The following is a 16827-nucleotide window of genomic DNA, read 5'->3' on the forward strand; positions in this document are numbered from 1 at the left end:
AAGTGCAACTAACTCCAAAGGATTGCTCCAAATGATCTACATCAACATTGAGGATCTACATCTTCAACACCTACATGAAGTCATCATTGACAAAACCCAAGGTTAGTTCATCCCTCTTAGGGGGGATATCACATCTAGGGGGAGCTTTACTCTAACCAACTGAGCTAAAGCAACTCTAATGATGTGAACACAACAATGCTTTATGTAAAAGTGGTAACCCCACTTGTGCTTAAACAATGAGTATGACCTATGATCAAATGTTCTCATTTGACTCCTAAGTCAATATACTCATATATAGATGACCTAGTCATCGCCAAATTGCTTAATAGATGCTAGAGTGTTTGTGCATACTTTGTCACATATTTCATTTGCCATTTTATTGTGTGAGCATGTTGGTTGCATATTTTACTCATTCAAGGACATCCATTTTTTGTTTTGATTGTTTGGCTCTTTCTCTTTTGCCAAATGGATGGACAAGAATGCCTAAGAACTCTCTCTAGCTATCTATGCTTTCCTCGTCTCAAACTCTATTCATGCTACATCACAAAGTTTGATCAAGTCAGATTTGAACCACTCTATGTGAGGAGCACTAGGAGTTCCCGATTCGTCATAGACTTAAACCTCCAAAACCTCTTTGTGCATCTCGGTCTGACTGATTCATCCTTTTCGGTCCTACCGAGTCACTAAGTTGATCTAGGGTTTTCAATCTCGGTGCAACCGATTAGAGCCTTTCAGTCACACCGAGTTGCAGTAACTGCTTGCAGTTTTGCATCTCGGTGCCACCGAGTCGTTCCACCCGGTCACACCGACAAGGTCAGGTTATATATACCGACGGGCCAAAATTTGGATATTTTTCCGAACCTCCTCGCCCGCGCATAACCTACTCTGCCTCCTCGGGTCTCCGGATCATCCTGTCATCGCCAGCGACCTCCCGCCGCTGGTCGCCGCCGCCGTCAACAGAAATCTTCACCGCCGTTGCTTCCATAGCAAGTTCGTCGTCGAACTAGGGTACGAACTTGATCATTGTGCTAATCCTTAACTCTGATTCTTAGCACATTGCTTTGCCATGATCTTTGTCTTGGAAATATGCCCTAGAGGCAATAATAAAAGGATTATTACTATTTTTCCCTGTTCATGATAATTGTCTTTTATTGATGCTATAATTGTGTTATCCGGAAATTGTAATACATGTGTGAATACATAGACACCAACATGTCCCTAGTAAGCCTCTAGTTGACTAGCTCGTTGATCAACAGATAGTCATGGTTTCCTGACTATGGACATTGGATGTCATTGATAACGAGATCACATCATTAGGAGAATGATGTGATGGACAAGACCCAATCCTAAACATAGCACAAGATCGTATAGTTCGTTTGCTAGAGTTTTTCCAATGTCAAGTATCTTTTCCTTAGACCATGAGATCGTGTAACTCCCGGATACCGTAGGAGTGCTTTGGGTGTACCAAACGTCACAACGTAACTGGGTGACTATAAAGGTATACTACGGGTATCTCCGAAAGTGTCTGTTGGGTTGACACGGATCAAGACTGGGATTTGTCACTCCATATGACAGAGAGGTATCTCTGGGCCCACTCGGTTTTGCATCATCATAATGAGCTCAAAGTGACCAAGTGTCTGGTCACGGGATCATGCATTACGGAACGAGTAAAGTGACTTGCCGGTAACGAGATTGAACGAGGTATTGGGATACCGACAATCGAATCTCGGGCAAGTAACGTACCGATTGACAAAGGGAATTATATACGGGGTTGCGTGAATCCTCGACATCGTGGTTCATCAGATGAGATCATCGAGGAGCATGTGGGAGCCAACATGGGTATCCAGATCCCGCTGTTGGTTATTGACCGAAGAACCGTCTCGGTCATGTCTACATGTCTCCCGAACCCGCAGGGTCTACACACTTAAGGTTCGGTGACGCTAGGGTTGTAGAGATATGAATATGCAGTAACCCAAAAGTTGTTCGGAGTCCCGGATGAGATCCCGGACGTCACGAGGAGTTCCGGAATGGTTCGGAGGTAAAGAATTATATATAGGAAGTGCTATTTCGGCCATCGGGACAAGTTTCGGGGTCACCGATATTGTACCGGGACCACCAGAAGGGTCCCGGGGGTCCACCGGGTGGGGCCACCTATCCCGGAGGGCCCCATGGGCTGAAGTGGGAGGGGAACCAGCCCCTAGTAGGCTGGTGCGCCCCCCTTGGGCCTTCCCCCTGCGCCTAGGGTTGGGAATAATGGTTGTTCGAGATGGCTACTAGGTATTGTATCAGGATCTCGTTTAATTCGAGATGGCTACTCATTTAAATCCAAGAATAATGGTTGTTCTATTTATATGAGAGATATGTTTTATGGTCATGCTCCTATGGTGAATGGTTTATTCTTAATGAATATCGAGCGTAAAGCTACACATATTCATAGTGTGAATACCAAAAGATGTAAGGTTGATAATGATAGTCCCACATACTTGTGGCACTGCCGCCTTGGTCACATAGGTGTCAAACGCATGAAGAAGCTCCATGCAGATGGACTTTTAGAGTCTCTCGATTACGAATCATTTGACACGTGCGAACCATGCCTCATGGGTAAAATGACCAAGACTCCGTTCTCAGGAACAATGGAGCGAGCAACCAACTTATTGGAAATCATACATACTGATGTGTGCGGTCCAATGAGTGTTGAGGCTCGCGGTGGTTATCGTTATGTTCTCACCCTCACTGATGACTTGAGCAGATATGGGTATGTCTACTTAATGAAACACAAGTCTGAAACCTTTGAAAAGTTCAAGGAATTTCAGAGTGAGGTTGAGAATCAACGTGACAGAAAAATCAAGTTTTTGTGATCAGATCGTGGAGGAGAATACTTGAGTCACGAATTTGGCACACACTTAAGAAAATGTGGAATAGTTTCACAACTCACGCCGCCTGGAACACCTCAGCGTAATGGTGTGTCCGAACATCGTAATCGCACTCTATTGGATATGGTGCGATCTATGATGTCTCTTACCGATTTACCGCTGTCATTTTGGGGCTATGCTTTAGAGACTGCCGCATTCACTTTAAATAGGGCACCGTAGAAATCCGTTGAGACGACATGGTATGAATTATGGTTTGGGAAGAAACCTAAGCTGTCGTTTCTAAAAGTTTGGGGATGTGATGCTTATGTCAAGAAACTTCAACCTGAAAAGCTCGAACCCAAGTCGGAAAAATGCATCTTCATAGGATACCCTAAAGAAACTATTGGGTATACCTTCTACCTCAGATCCGAAGGCAAGATCTTTGTTGCCAAGAATGGATCCTTTCTAGAGAAAGAGTTTCTCTCGAAAGAAGTAAGTGGGAGGAAAGTAGAGCTTGATGAAGTACTGCCTCTTGAAGCGGAGAGTAGCGCAGCTCAGGAAAATGTTCCTGTGGTGCCTGCACCAATTAGAGAGGAAGTTAATGATGATGATCAAGATACTTCGGATCAAGCTCCTACTGAACTTCGAAGGTCCACAAGGACACGTTCCGCACCAGAGTGGTACGGCAACCTTGTCTTAGAAATCATGTTGTTGGACAACGGTGAACCTTCGAACTATGAAGAAGCGATGGCGGGCCCCGATTCTGACAAATGGCTGGAAGCCATGAAATCCGAGATAGGATCCATGTATGAAAACGAAGTATGGACTTTGACTGACTTGCCCGATGATCGGCGAGCCATAGAAAATAAATGGATCTTTAAGAAGAAGACAGACGTGGATGGTAATGTGACCATCTATAAAGCTAGGCTTGTCGCTAAGGGTTATCGACAAGTTCAAGGGGTTGACTACGATGAGACTTTCTCTCCCGTAGCAAAGCTGAAGTCCGTCCGAATCATGTTAGCAATTGCCGCATACTATGATTATGAGATATGGCAAATGGACATCAAAACAGCATTCCTTAACGGTTAGCTTAAGGAAGAACTGTATATGATGCAGCCGGAAGGTTTTGTTGACCCTAAGAATGCTTGCAAGGTATGTAAGCTCCAGCGATCCATTTATGGGCTGGTGCAAGCATCTCGAAGTTGGAACATTCGCTTTGATGAGATGATCAAAGCGTTTGGGTTTATGCAGACTTATGAAGAAGCCTGTGTTTACAAGAAAGTGAGTGGGAGCTCTGTAGCATTTCTCATATTATATGTAGATGACATACTTTTGATGGGAAATAATATAGAACTTTTGGACAACATTAAGGCCTACTTGAATAAGAGTTTTTCAATGAAGGACCTTGGAGAAGCTGCTTATATATTAGGCATCAAGATCTATAGAGATAGATCAAGACGCCTCATAGGTCTTTCACAAAGAACATACCTTGATAAGATATTGAAAAAGTTCAATATGGATCAGTCTAAGAAGGGGTTCTTGCCTGTGTTGCAAGGTTTGAAATTGAGCTCAGCTCAATGTCCGACCACGGCAAAAGATATAGAAGAGATGAGTGTCCTCCCCTATGCCTCAGCCATAGGGTCTATTATGTATGCCATGCTATGTACCAGACCTGATGTAAACCTTGCCGTAAGTTTGGTAGGAAGATACCAAATTAATCCTGGCAAGGAACACTAGACAGCGGTCAAAAAAAATCCTTAAGTACCTGAAAAAGACTAAGGACATGTTTCTCGTTTATGGAGGTGACGAAGAGCTCGTCGTAAAGGGTTACGTCGACGCTAGCTTCGACACAGATCTGGATGACTCTAAGTCACAAACCGGATACGTGTATATGTTGAATGGTGGAGCAGTAAGCTGGTGCAGCTGCAAGCAGAGCGTCGTGGCGGGATCTACATGTGAAGCGGAGTACATGGCAGCCTCGGAGGCAGCACATGAAGCAATTTGGGTGAAGGAGTTCATCACCGACCTAGGAGTCATACCCAATGCGTCGGGGCCGATCAAACTCTTCTGTGACAACACTGGAGCTATTGCACTTGCCAAGGAGCCCAGGTTTCACAAGAAGACCAGGCACATCAAGCGTCGCTTCGACTCCATTCGTGAAGATGTTCAAGATGGAGACATAGATATTTGTAAAGTACATACGGATCTCAATGTCACAGATCCATTGACTAAACCTCTCCCTAGGGCAAAACATGATCAACACCATAACTCTATGGGTGTTCGATTCATCACAATGTAACTAGATTATTGACTCTAGTGCAAGTGGGAGACTATTGGAAATATGCCCTAGAGGCAATAATAAAAGGATTATTATTATATTTGCTTGTTCATGATAATTGTCTTTTATTCATGCTATAATTGTGTTATCCGGAAATCGTAATACATGTGTAAATACATAGACACCAACATGTCCCTAGTAAGCCTCTAGTTGACTAGCTCGTTGATCAACAGATAGTCATGTTTTCCTGACTATGGACATTGGATGTCATTGATAACGAGATCACATCATTAGGAGAATGATGTGATGGACAAGACCCAATCCTAAACATAGCACAAGATCGTATAGTTCGTTTGCTAGAGTTTTTCCAATGTCAAGTATCTTTTCCTTAGACCATGATATCGTGTAACTCCCGGATACCGTAGGAGTGCTTTGGGTGTACCAAACGTCACAACATAACTGGGTGACTATAAAGGTATACTACGGGTATCTCCGAAAGTCTCTGTTGGGTTGACACGGATCAAGACTGGGATTTGTCACTTCGTATGACGGAGAGGTATCTCTGGGCCCACTCGGTAATGCATCATCATAATGAGCTCAAAGTGACCAAGTGTCTGATCACGGGATCATGCATTACGGAACGAGTAAAGTGACTTGCCGGTAACGAGATTGAACGAGGTATTGGGATACCGACGATCGAATCTCGGGCAAGTAACGTACCGATTGACAAAGGGAATTGTATACGGGGTTGCGTGAATCCTCGACATCGTGGTTCATCCGATGAGATCATCGAGAAGCATGTGGGAGCCAACATGGGTATCCAGATCCCGCTGTTGGTTATTGACCAGAGAACCGTCTCGGTCATGTCTACATGTCTCTCGAACCCGTAGGGTCTACACACTTAAGGTTCGGTGACGCTAGGGTTGTAGAGATATGAATATGCAGTAACCCGAAAGTTGTTCGGAGTCCCGGATGAGATCCCGGACGTCACGATGAGTTCTAGAATGGCCCGGAGGTAAAGAATTATATATAGGAAGTGCTATTTCGGCCATCGAGACAAGTTTCGGGGTCACCGGTATTGTACCGGGACCACCGAAAGGGTCCCGGGGGTCCACCGGGTGGTGCCACCTATCCCGGAGGGCCCCATGGGCTGAAGTGCGAGGGGAACTAGCCCCTAGTGGGCTCGTGCACCCCCCTTGGGCGTTGCCCCTGCGCCTAGGGTTGGGAACCCTAGGGTGGGGGGCGCCCCACTTGCCTTGGGGGGCATTCCACCCCCTTGGCCGCCGCCCCCTTGGGAGATTGGATCTCCAGGGCCGGCGCCCCCCCTTGGGGACCCTATATATAGAGGGGGGGAGGGAGGGCAGCCGCACCCATGCCTTTGGTGCCTCCCTCTCCCTCTCCAACACCCCCTCCTCCTCCATAGAGCTTGGCGAAGCCCTGCTGCGGTGACTGCTGCATCCACCACCACGCCGTCGTGCTACTGGATCTTCATCAACCTCTCCTTCCCCCTTTCTGGATCAAGAAGGAGGAGACGTCACGCTGACCGTACGTGTGTTGAACGCGGAGTTGCCGTCCGTTCGGCGCTAGGATCTCCGGTGATTTGGATCACGTCGAGTACGACTCCCTCATCCCCGTTCTTTGAACGCTTCCGCTCGCGATCTACAAAGGTATGTAGATGCATCTGATGACTCGTTGCTAGATGAACTCATAGATGGATCTTGGTGAGACCGTAGGAAAATTTTTGTTTTCTACAACGTTCCCCAACACTTTGCCACGATTGAAATCATCCTGTCCAGCGAAAACATCCCGTAGATTAGTTTTGATTTGAAAATTTAGGGTTAGGTCTGTGCCGAATTCATCTCGGACCGACCGAGTTGTAGAAATCGGTCTCACCGATTTTGGCTTAGGCCAGAGCACACGCATTTTTGGTCTGACCGAAAATTGCAAATCGGTGTGACCGAGTTCAATTCTCTGTGAAACCCTAGCAATCTTGGTGCCACCGAACTGTGACTCGGTCCGACCGATTTCACTAGGTTAGGTTCCAAAAACTGCTTCGGTATCACCGAGTTTATAAATCGGAAGATCTGAAATGCTTTCTGTGTAGCAAGATCAGTATGTAGGAAAATCATATGCATTTGATCGGCAATTTGTTGGATGATATTCATCATATTACAGTCTTAACCTAGGGCGATACGACACTAGCTCCAGTTTATAAATATAATGTAGGCATGTATTCCGTAAATAGTTATACGTGCTTTTGGAAAGAACTTGCATGACATCCTTTGTCCTACCCTCCTGTGACAACGGGGTCCTATTGGAAACTAATGGATATTAAGGCCTCCTTTTTGTAGAGAACCAGAACAAAGCATTAATACACGGTGAATACATGAAATCCTCAAACTACGGTCATCACTGGGAAGTGTTCCGACTATTGTTACTCTGGGATTGCTGGATCATAACACGTAGTAGGTGACTATAACTTGCAAGATCGGATCTTGAACATAGATATAATGGTGATCACATAAACGGTTCAGATCGGAAATCATGGCACCCGGGTCCAAAGTGACAAGCATTAAGCATGACAAAGTCATAGCAACATCAATCTCAGAACATAGTGGATACTAGGGATCAAGCCCTAACAAAACTAACTCGATTACATGATGAATCTCATCTAACTCCTCACCGACGAACGAGTCTATAAATGAATTACTCACTTCCAGTGGAGAGCATCATGGAATTGGCGATGGAGGAGGTTTGGTGATGATGAAGACCAAAGTTTCCCTCCCCGGAGCCCCAAACGAATTGCAGATCTGGCCTCCTGATGAAGAACGAAGGTGACGGCGGCTTCCTATCGCGAAACGAGATAATTCTTCTTCCCTGTTTTTTTGGAAAAATGTGCTTTTATAGCGTCGGTTTCAGGGTCTACGGGGCCATCAGGTGGGGACAACCCACCTGGGCGCGCGTGGAGGGGGGGGCGCCTTGCTGGGTTGTGCCCAGCTAGGTGCCCCCCTCCGGTGGTTCTTGACTCTAGTATTTTTCTTTATTCATATAAAAATTCTTTGCAAAGTTTCCTTCCAATCTGAGAACTTTTATTTCTGCACAAAAACAACACCATGGTAGTTCTGCTGAAAATAGCGCTAGTCCAGATTAGTTTTATTTAAATCATACAAATTAGAGTCCGAAACAAGAGGAAAATGTTAAAAAAAAATAGATACGACGGAGACGTATCAGTATGCAAACGTTTGCCACTTTGTTTTCAACTATTATTGAACCATGGACCTTGAAAATGAGTGACCATCTACCAATAATATTTTTTTCTAGAAATAACCGATAAGCCTAAGAGATGTTACGAGGTCCAAGCTAAACCAATTGTCTGCAAGTCAAATTGGTCGACCAAGCACCGCACCCGCTTGGTCCTTTGCCGGTCCACTCAGGTGTTCCCCTCAGCACCGTACGTGTGTTGAACACGGAGGTGCCGTCCGTTCGGCGCTAGGATCTCCGGTGATTTGGATCACGTCGAGTATGACTCCCTCATCCCCGTTCTTTGAACGCTTCCGCTCGCGATCTACAAAGGTATGTAGATGCATCTGATCACTCGTTGCTAGATGAACTCATAGATGGATCTTGGTGAAACCGTAGGAAATTTTTTGTTTTCTGCAACGTTCCCCAACAGTGGCATCATGAGCTAGGTCTATGCGTAGTTCTCTTTGCACGAGTAGAACACAATTTGTTGTGGGCGTAGATGTTGTCAACTTTCTTGCCCCTACTAGTCTTATTTTGCTTCAGCGGTATTGTGGGATGAAGCGGCCCGGACCGACCTTACACGTATGCTTACGTGAGACTGGTTCCACCGACTGACATGCACTAGTTGCATAAGGTGGCTAGCGGGTGTCTGTCTCTCCCACTTTAGTTGGAGCGGATTTGATGAAAAGGGTCCTTATGAAGGGTAAATAGAAGTTGACAAATCACGTTGTGGCTTTTACGTAGGTAAGAAAACGTTCTTGCTAGAACCCTACTGCAGGCACGTAAAACTTGCAACAACAATTAGAGGACGTCTAACTTGTTTTTGCAGCAAGTGCTTTGTGATGTGATATGGCCAAAGTTGTGATGAATGATGAATGATATATATGTGATGTATGAGATCATGTTCTTGTAATAGGAATCACGACTTGCATGTCGATGAGTATGACAACCGGCAGGAGCCATAGGAGTTGTCTTTATTTTTTGTATGACCTGCGTGTCATTGAGAAACGCCATGTAAATTACTTTACTTTATTGCTAAACGTGTTAGCCATAGTAGTAGAAGTAATAGTTGGCGAGCAACTTCATGGAGACACGATGATGGAGATCATGATGATGGAGATCATGGTGTCATGCCGGTGACAATATGATCATGGAGCCCCAAGATGGAGATCAAAGGAGCTATGTGATATTGGCCATATCATGTCACTATTATTATTTGATTGCATGTGATGTTTATCATGTTTTTGCATCTTGTTTACTTAGAACGATGGTAGTAAATAAGATGATCCCTCATAATAATTTCAAGAAAGTGTTCCCCTAACTGTGCACCGTTGCGACAGTTCGTTGTTTCGAAGCACCACGTGATGATCAGGTGTGATAGATTCCAATGTTCACATACAACGGGTGTAAGATAGATTTACACATGCAAACACTTAGGTTGACTTGACGAGCCTAGCATGTACAGACATGGCCTCGGAACACAGAAGACCGAAAGGTCGAGCATGAGTCGTATAGAAGATATGATCAACATGAAGATGTTCACCGATGTTGACTAGTCCGTCTCATGTGATGATGGGACACGGCCTAGTTAACTCGGATCATGTTATACTTAGATGACTGGAGGGATGTCTATCTGAGTGGGAGTTCATTATATAATTTGATTAGATGAACTTAATTATCATGAACTTAGTATAAAATCTTTACAATATGTCTTGTAGATCAAATGGCCAACGTTGTCCTCAACTTCAACGCGTTCCTAGAGAAAACCAAGCTGAAAGACGATGGCAGCAATTATATGGACTGGGTCCGGAACCTGAGGATCATCCTCATAGCTGCAAAGAAAGATTATGTCCTAGAAGCACTGCTAGGTGACGCACCTATCCCACAGAACCAAGACGTTATGAACGCTTGGCAGACACGTGCTGATGACTACTCCCTCGTTTAGTGCGGCATGCTTTACAGCTTAGAACCGGGGCTCCAAAAGTGTTTTGAGAGACACGAAGCATATGAGATGTTCGAAGAGCTGAAAATGGTTTTTCAAGCTCATGCCCGGGTCGAGAGATATGAAGTCTCTGACAAGTTCTTCAGCTGTAAGATGGAGGAAAATAGTTCTGTCAGTGAGCACATACTCACTATGTCTGGATTACATAACCGCTTAACTCAGCTGGGAGTTAATCTCCCGGATGACGCGGTCATTGACAGAATCCTTCAGTCGCTTCCACCGAGCTACAAGAGCTTTGTGATGAACTTCAATATGCAGGGGATGGAAAAGACCATTCCTGAGGTATTTTCAATGCTGAAATCAACAGAGGTAGAAGTCAAAAAGGAACATCAAGTGTTGATGGTCAATAAAACCACCAAGTTCAAGAAGGGCAAGGGTAAAAAGAACTTCAAGAAGGACGGCAAGGAAGTTGCCGCGCCCGGTAAGCAAGCTGCCGGGAAGAAGCCAAAGAATGGACCCAAGCCCGAGACTGAGTGCTTTTATTGCAAGGGAAATGGTCACTGGAAGCGGAACTGCCCCAAATACTTAGCGGACAAGAAGGCCGGCAACACAAAAGGTATATGTGATATACATGTAATTGATGTGTACCTTACCAGTACTCGTAGTAGCTCCTGGGTATTTGATACCGGTGCAGTTGCTCACATTTGTAACTCAAAGCAGGATCTGCGGAATAAGCAGAGACTGGTGAAGGACGAGGTGACGATGCGCGTCGGGAATGGTTCCAAGGTCGATGTGATCGCCGTCGGCACGCTACCTCTACATTTACCTACGGGATTAGTTTTGAACCTCAATAATTGTTATTTAGTGCCAAGTTTGAGCATGAACATTGTATCAGGATCTCGTTTAATTCAAGATGGCTACTCATTTAAATCCGAGAATAATGGTTGTTCTATTTATATGAGAGATATGTTTTATGGTCATGCTCCTATGGTGAATGGTTTATTCTTAATGAATATCGAGCGTAATGCTACACATATTCATAGTGTGAATACCAAAAGATGTAAGGTTGATAATGATAGTCCCACATACTTGTGGCACTGCCGCCTTGGTCACATAGGTGTCAAACGCATGAAGAAGCTCCATGCAGATGGACTTTTAGAGTCTCTCGATTATGAATCATTTGACACGTGCGAACCATGCCTCATGGGTAAAATGACCAAGACTCCGTTCTCAGGAACAATGGAGCGAGCAACCAACTTATTGGAAATCATACATACTGATGTGTGCGGTCCAATGAGTGTTGAGGCTCGCGGTGGTTATCATTATGTTCTCACCCTCACTGATGACTTGAGTAGATATGGGTATGTCTACTTAATGAAACACAAGTCTGAAACCTTTGAAAAGTTCAAGGAATTTCAGAGTGAGGTTGAGAATCAACGTGACAGAAAAATCAAGTTTTTGCGATCAGATCGTGGAGGAGAATACTTGAGTCACGAATTTGGCACACACTTAAGAAAATGTGGAATAGTTTCACAACTCACGCCGCCTGGAACACCTCAGCGTAATGGTGTGTCCGAACGTCGTAATCGCACTCTATTGGATATGGTGCGATCTATGATGTCTCCTACCGATTTTGCGCTGTCATTTTGGGGCTATGCTTTAGAGACTGCCGCATTCACTTTAAATAGGGCACCGTCGAAATCCGTTGAGACGACATGGTATGAATTATGGTTTGGGAAGAAACCTAAGCTGTCGTTTCTGAAAGTTTGGGGATGCGATGCTTATGTCAAGAAACTTCAACCTGAAAAGCTCGAACCTAAGTCAGAAAAATGCGTCTTCATAGGATACCCTAAAGAAACTATTGGGTATACCTTCTACCTCAGATCCGAAGGCAAGATCTTTGTTGCCAAGAATGGATCCTTTCTAGAGAAAGAGTTTCTCTCGAAAGAAGTAAGTGGGAGGAAAGTAGAGCTTGATGAAGTACTGCCTCTTAAAGCGGAGAGTAGCGCAGCTCAGGAAAATGTTCCTGTGGTGCCTGCACCAATTAGAGAGGAAGTTAATGATGATGATCAAGATACTTCGGATCAAGCTCCTACTGAACTTCGAAGGTCCACAAGGGCACGTTCTGCACCAGAGTGGTACAGCAACCCTGTCTTAGAAATCATGTTGTTGGACAACGGTGAACCTTCGAACTATGAAGAAGCGATGGCGGGCCCGGATTCTGACAAATGGCTGGAAGCCATGAAATCCGAGATAGGATCCATGTATGAAAACTAAGTATGGACTTTGACTGACTTGCCCGATGATCGGCGAGCCATAGAAAATAAATGGATCTTTAAGAAGAAGACAGACGCGGATGGTAATATGACCATCTATAAAGCTAGGCTTGTCGCTAAGGGTTATCGACAAGTTCAAGGGGTTGACTACGATGAGACTTTCTCTCCCGTAGCAAAGCTGAAGTCCGTCCGAATCATGTTAGCAATTGCCGCATACTATGATTATGAGATATGGCAAATGGACATCAAAACGGCATTCCTTAACGGTTAGCTTAAGGAAGAACTGTATATGATGCAGCCGGAAGGTTTTGTCGACCCTAAGAATGCTAACAAGGTATGTAAGCTCCAACGATCCATTTATGGGCTGGTGCAAGCATCTCGGAGTTGGAACATTCGCTTTGATGAGATGATCAAAGCGTTTGGGTTTATGCAGACTTATGAAGAAGCCTGTGTTTACAAGAAAGTGAGTGGGAGCTCTGTAGCATTTCTCATATTATATGTAGATGACATACTTTTGATGGGAAATGATATAGAACTTTTGGACAACATTAAGGCCTACTTGAATAAGAGTTTTTCAATGAAGGACCTTGGAGAAGCTGCTTATATATTAGGCATCAAGATCTATAGAGATAGATCAAGACGCCTCATAGGTCTTTCACAAAGCACATACCTTGATAAGATATTGAAAAAGTTCAGTATGGACCAGTCTAAGAAGGGGTTCTTGCCTGTGTTGCAAGGTGTGAAACTGAGCTCAGCTCAATGTCCGACCACAGCAGAAGATATAGAAGAGATGAGTGTCATCCCCTATGCCTCAGCCATAGGGTCTATTATGTATGCCATGCTGTGTACCAGACCTGATGTAAACCTTGCCGTAAGTTTGGTAGGAAGATACCAAAGTAATTCCGGCAAGGAACACTGGACAGCGGTCAAGAATATCCTTAAGTACCTGAAAAAGACTAAGGACATGTTTCTCGTTTATGGAGGTGACGAAGAGCTCGTCGTAAAGGAGTTCATCACCGACCTAGGAGTCATACCCAATGCGTCGGGGCCGATCAAACTCTTCTGTGACAACACTGGAGCTATTGCACTTGCCAAGGAGCCCAGGTTTCACAAGAAGACCAGGCACATCAAGCGTCGCTTCGACTCCATTCGTGAAGATGTTCAAGATGGAGACATAGATATTTGTAAAGTACATACGGATCTCAATGTCACAGATCCATTGACTAAACCTCTCCCTAGGGCAAAACATGATCAACACCAGAACTCTATGGGTGTTCGATTCATCACAATGTAACTAGATTATTGACTCTAGTGCAAGTGGGAGACTGTTGGAAATATGCCTTAGAGGCAATAATAAAAGGATTATTATTATATTTCCTTGTTCATGATAATTGTCTTTTATTCATGCTATAATTGTGTTATCCGGAAATCGTAATACATGTGTGAACACATAGACACCAACATGTCCCTAGTAAGCCTCTAGTTGACTAGCTCGTTGATCAACAGATAGTCATGGTTTCCTGACTATGGACATTGGATGTCATTGATAACGAGATCACATCATTAGGAGAATGATGTGATGGACAAGACCCAATCCTAAACATAGCACAAGATCGTATAGTTCGTTTGCTAGAGTTTTTCCAATGTCAAGTATCTTTTCCTTAGACCATGAGATCGTGTAACTCCCGGATACCGTAGGAGTGCTTTGGGTGTACCAAACGTCACAACGTAACTGGGTGACTATAAAGGTATACTATGGGTATCTCCGAAAGTGTCTGTTGGGTTGACACGGATCAAGACTGGGATTTGTCACTCCGTATGACGGAGAGGTATCTCTGGGCCCACTCGGTAATGCATCATCATAATGAGCTCAAAGTGACCAAGTGTCTGGTCATGGGATCATGCATTACGGAACGAGTAAAGTGACTTGCCGGTAACGAGATTGAACGAGGTACTGGGATACCGACAATCGAATCTCGGGCAAGTAACGTACCGATTGACAAAGGGAATTATATACGGGGTTGCGTGAATCCTCGACATCGTGGTTCATCCGATGAGATCATCGAGGAGCATGTGGGAGCCAACATGGGTATCCAGATCCCGCTTTTGGTTATTGACCGAAGAACCGTCTCGGTCATGTCTACATGTCTCCCAAACCCGTAGGGTCTACACACTTAAGGTTCGGTGACGCTAGGGTTGTAGAGATATGAATATGCAGTAACCCGAAAGTTGTTCGGAGTCCCGGATGAGATCCCGGACGTCACGAGGAGTTCCGGAATGGTTCGGAGGTAAAGAATTATATATAGGAAGTGCTATTTCGGCCATCGGGACAAGTTTCGGGGTCACCGGTATTGTACCGGGACCACCGGAAGGGTCCCGGGGGTCCACCGGGTGGGGCCACCTATCCCGGAGGGCCCCATGGGCTGAAGTGGGAGGGGAACCAGCCCCTAGTGGGCTGGTGCGCCCCCCTTGGGCCTTCCCCCTGCGCCTAGGGTTGGGAACCCTAGGGTGGGGGCGCCCCACTTGCCTTGGGGGGCACTCCACCCCCTTGGCAGCCGCCCCCTTGGGAGATTGGATCTACAGGGCCGGCGCCCCCCCTTGGGGACCCTATATATAGAGGGGGGGAGGGAGGGCAGCCGCACCCATGCCTTTGGTGCCTCCCTCTCCCTCTCCAACACCCCCTCCTCCTCCATAGAGCTTGGCGAAGCCCTGCTGCGGTGACTGCTGCATCCACCACCACGTCGTCGTGCTGCTGGATCTTCATCAACCTCTCCTTCCCCCTTGCTGGATCAAGAAGGAGGAGACGTCACGCTGACCGTACGTGTGTTGAACGCGGAGGTGCCGTCCGTTCGGCGCTAGGATCTCCGGTGATTTGGATCACGTCGAGTACGACTCCCTCATCCCCGTTCTTTGAACGCTTCCGCTCGCGATCTACAAAGGTATGTAGATGCATCTGATCACTCGTTGCTAGATGAACTCATAGATGGATCTTGGTGAAACCGTAGGAAAATTTTTGTTTTCTGCAACGTTCCCCAACACTTTGCCACGATTGAAATCATCCTGTCCAGCGAAAACATCCCGTAGATTAGTTTTGATTTGAAAATTTAGGGTTAGGTCTGTGCCGAATTCATCTCGGACCGACCGAGTTGTAAAAATCGGTCTCACCGATTTTGGCTTAGGCCAGAGCACACGCATTTTTGGTCTGACCGAAAATTGCAAATCGGTGTGACCGAGTTCAATTCTCTGTGAAACCCTAGCAGTCTCGGTGCCACCGAACTGTGACTCGGTCCGACCGAGTTCACTAGTTTAGGTTCCAAAAACTGCTTCGGTATCACCGAGTGTATAAATCGGTAGATCCGAAATGCTTTCTGTGTAGCAAGATCAGTATGTAGGAAAATCATAGGCATTTGATCGGCAATTTGTTGGATGATATTCATCATATTACAGTCTTAACCTAGGGCGATACGACACTAGCTCCAGTTTATAAATATAATGTAGGCATGTATTCCGTAAATAGTTATACGTGCTTTTGGAAAGAACTTGCATGACATCTTTTGTCCTACCCTCCTGTGACAACGGGTCCTATTGAAAACTAATGGATATTAAGGTCTCCTTTTCGTAGAGAACCAGAACAAAGCATTAATATACGGTGAATACATGAAATCCTCAAACTACGGTCATCATTGGGAAGTGTTCCGACTATTGTTACTCCGGGATTGCTGGATCATAACACGTAGTAGGTGACTATAACTTGCAAGATCGGATCTAGAACATAGATATAATGGTGATCACATAAACGGTTCAGATCGGAAATCATGGCACCCGGGTCCAAAGTGACAAGCATTAAGCATGGCAAAGTCATAGCAACATCAATCTCAGAACATAGTGGATACTAGGGATCAAGCCCTAACAAAACTAACTCGATTACATGATGAATCTCATCTAACTCCTCACCGACCAACGAGTCTATAAATGAATTACTCACTTCCGGTGGAGAGCATCATGGAATTGGCGATGGAGGAGGTTTGGTGATGATGAAGACCAAAGTTTCCCTCCCCGGAGCCCCAAACGAATTGCAGATCTGGCCTCCTGATGAAGAACGAAGGTGACGGCGGCTTCCTATCGCGAAACGAGATAATTCTTCTTCCCTGTTTTTTTTGGAAAAATGTGCTTTTATAGTGTCGGTTTCAGGGTCTACGGGGCCATCAGGTGGGGACAACCCACCTGGGCGCGCAT

Source organism: Triticum dicoccoides, chromosome 2A (genome assembly GCF_002162155.2).
Source record: "Triticum dicoccoides isolate Atlit2015 ecotype Zavitan chromosome 2A, WEW_v2.0, whole genome shotgun sequence".
Classification (NCBI taxonomy): domain Eukaryota; kingdom Viridiplantae; phylum Streptophyta; class Magnoliopsida; order Poales; family Poaceae; genus Triticum; species Triticum dicoccoides.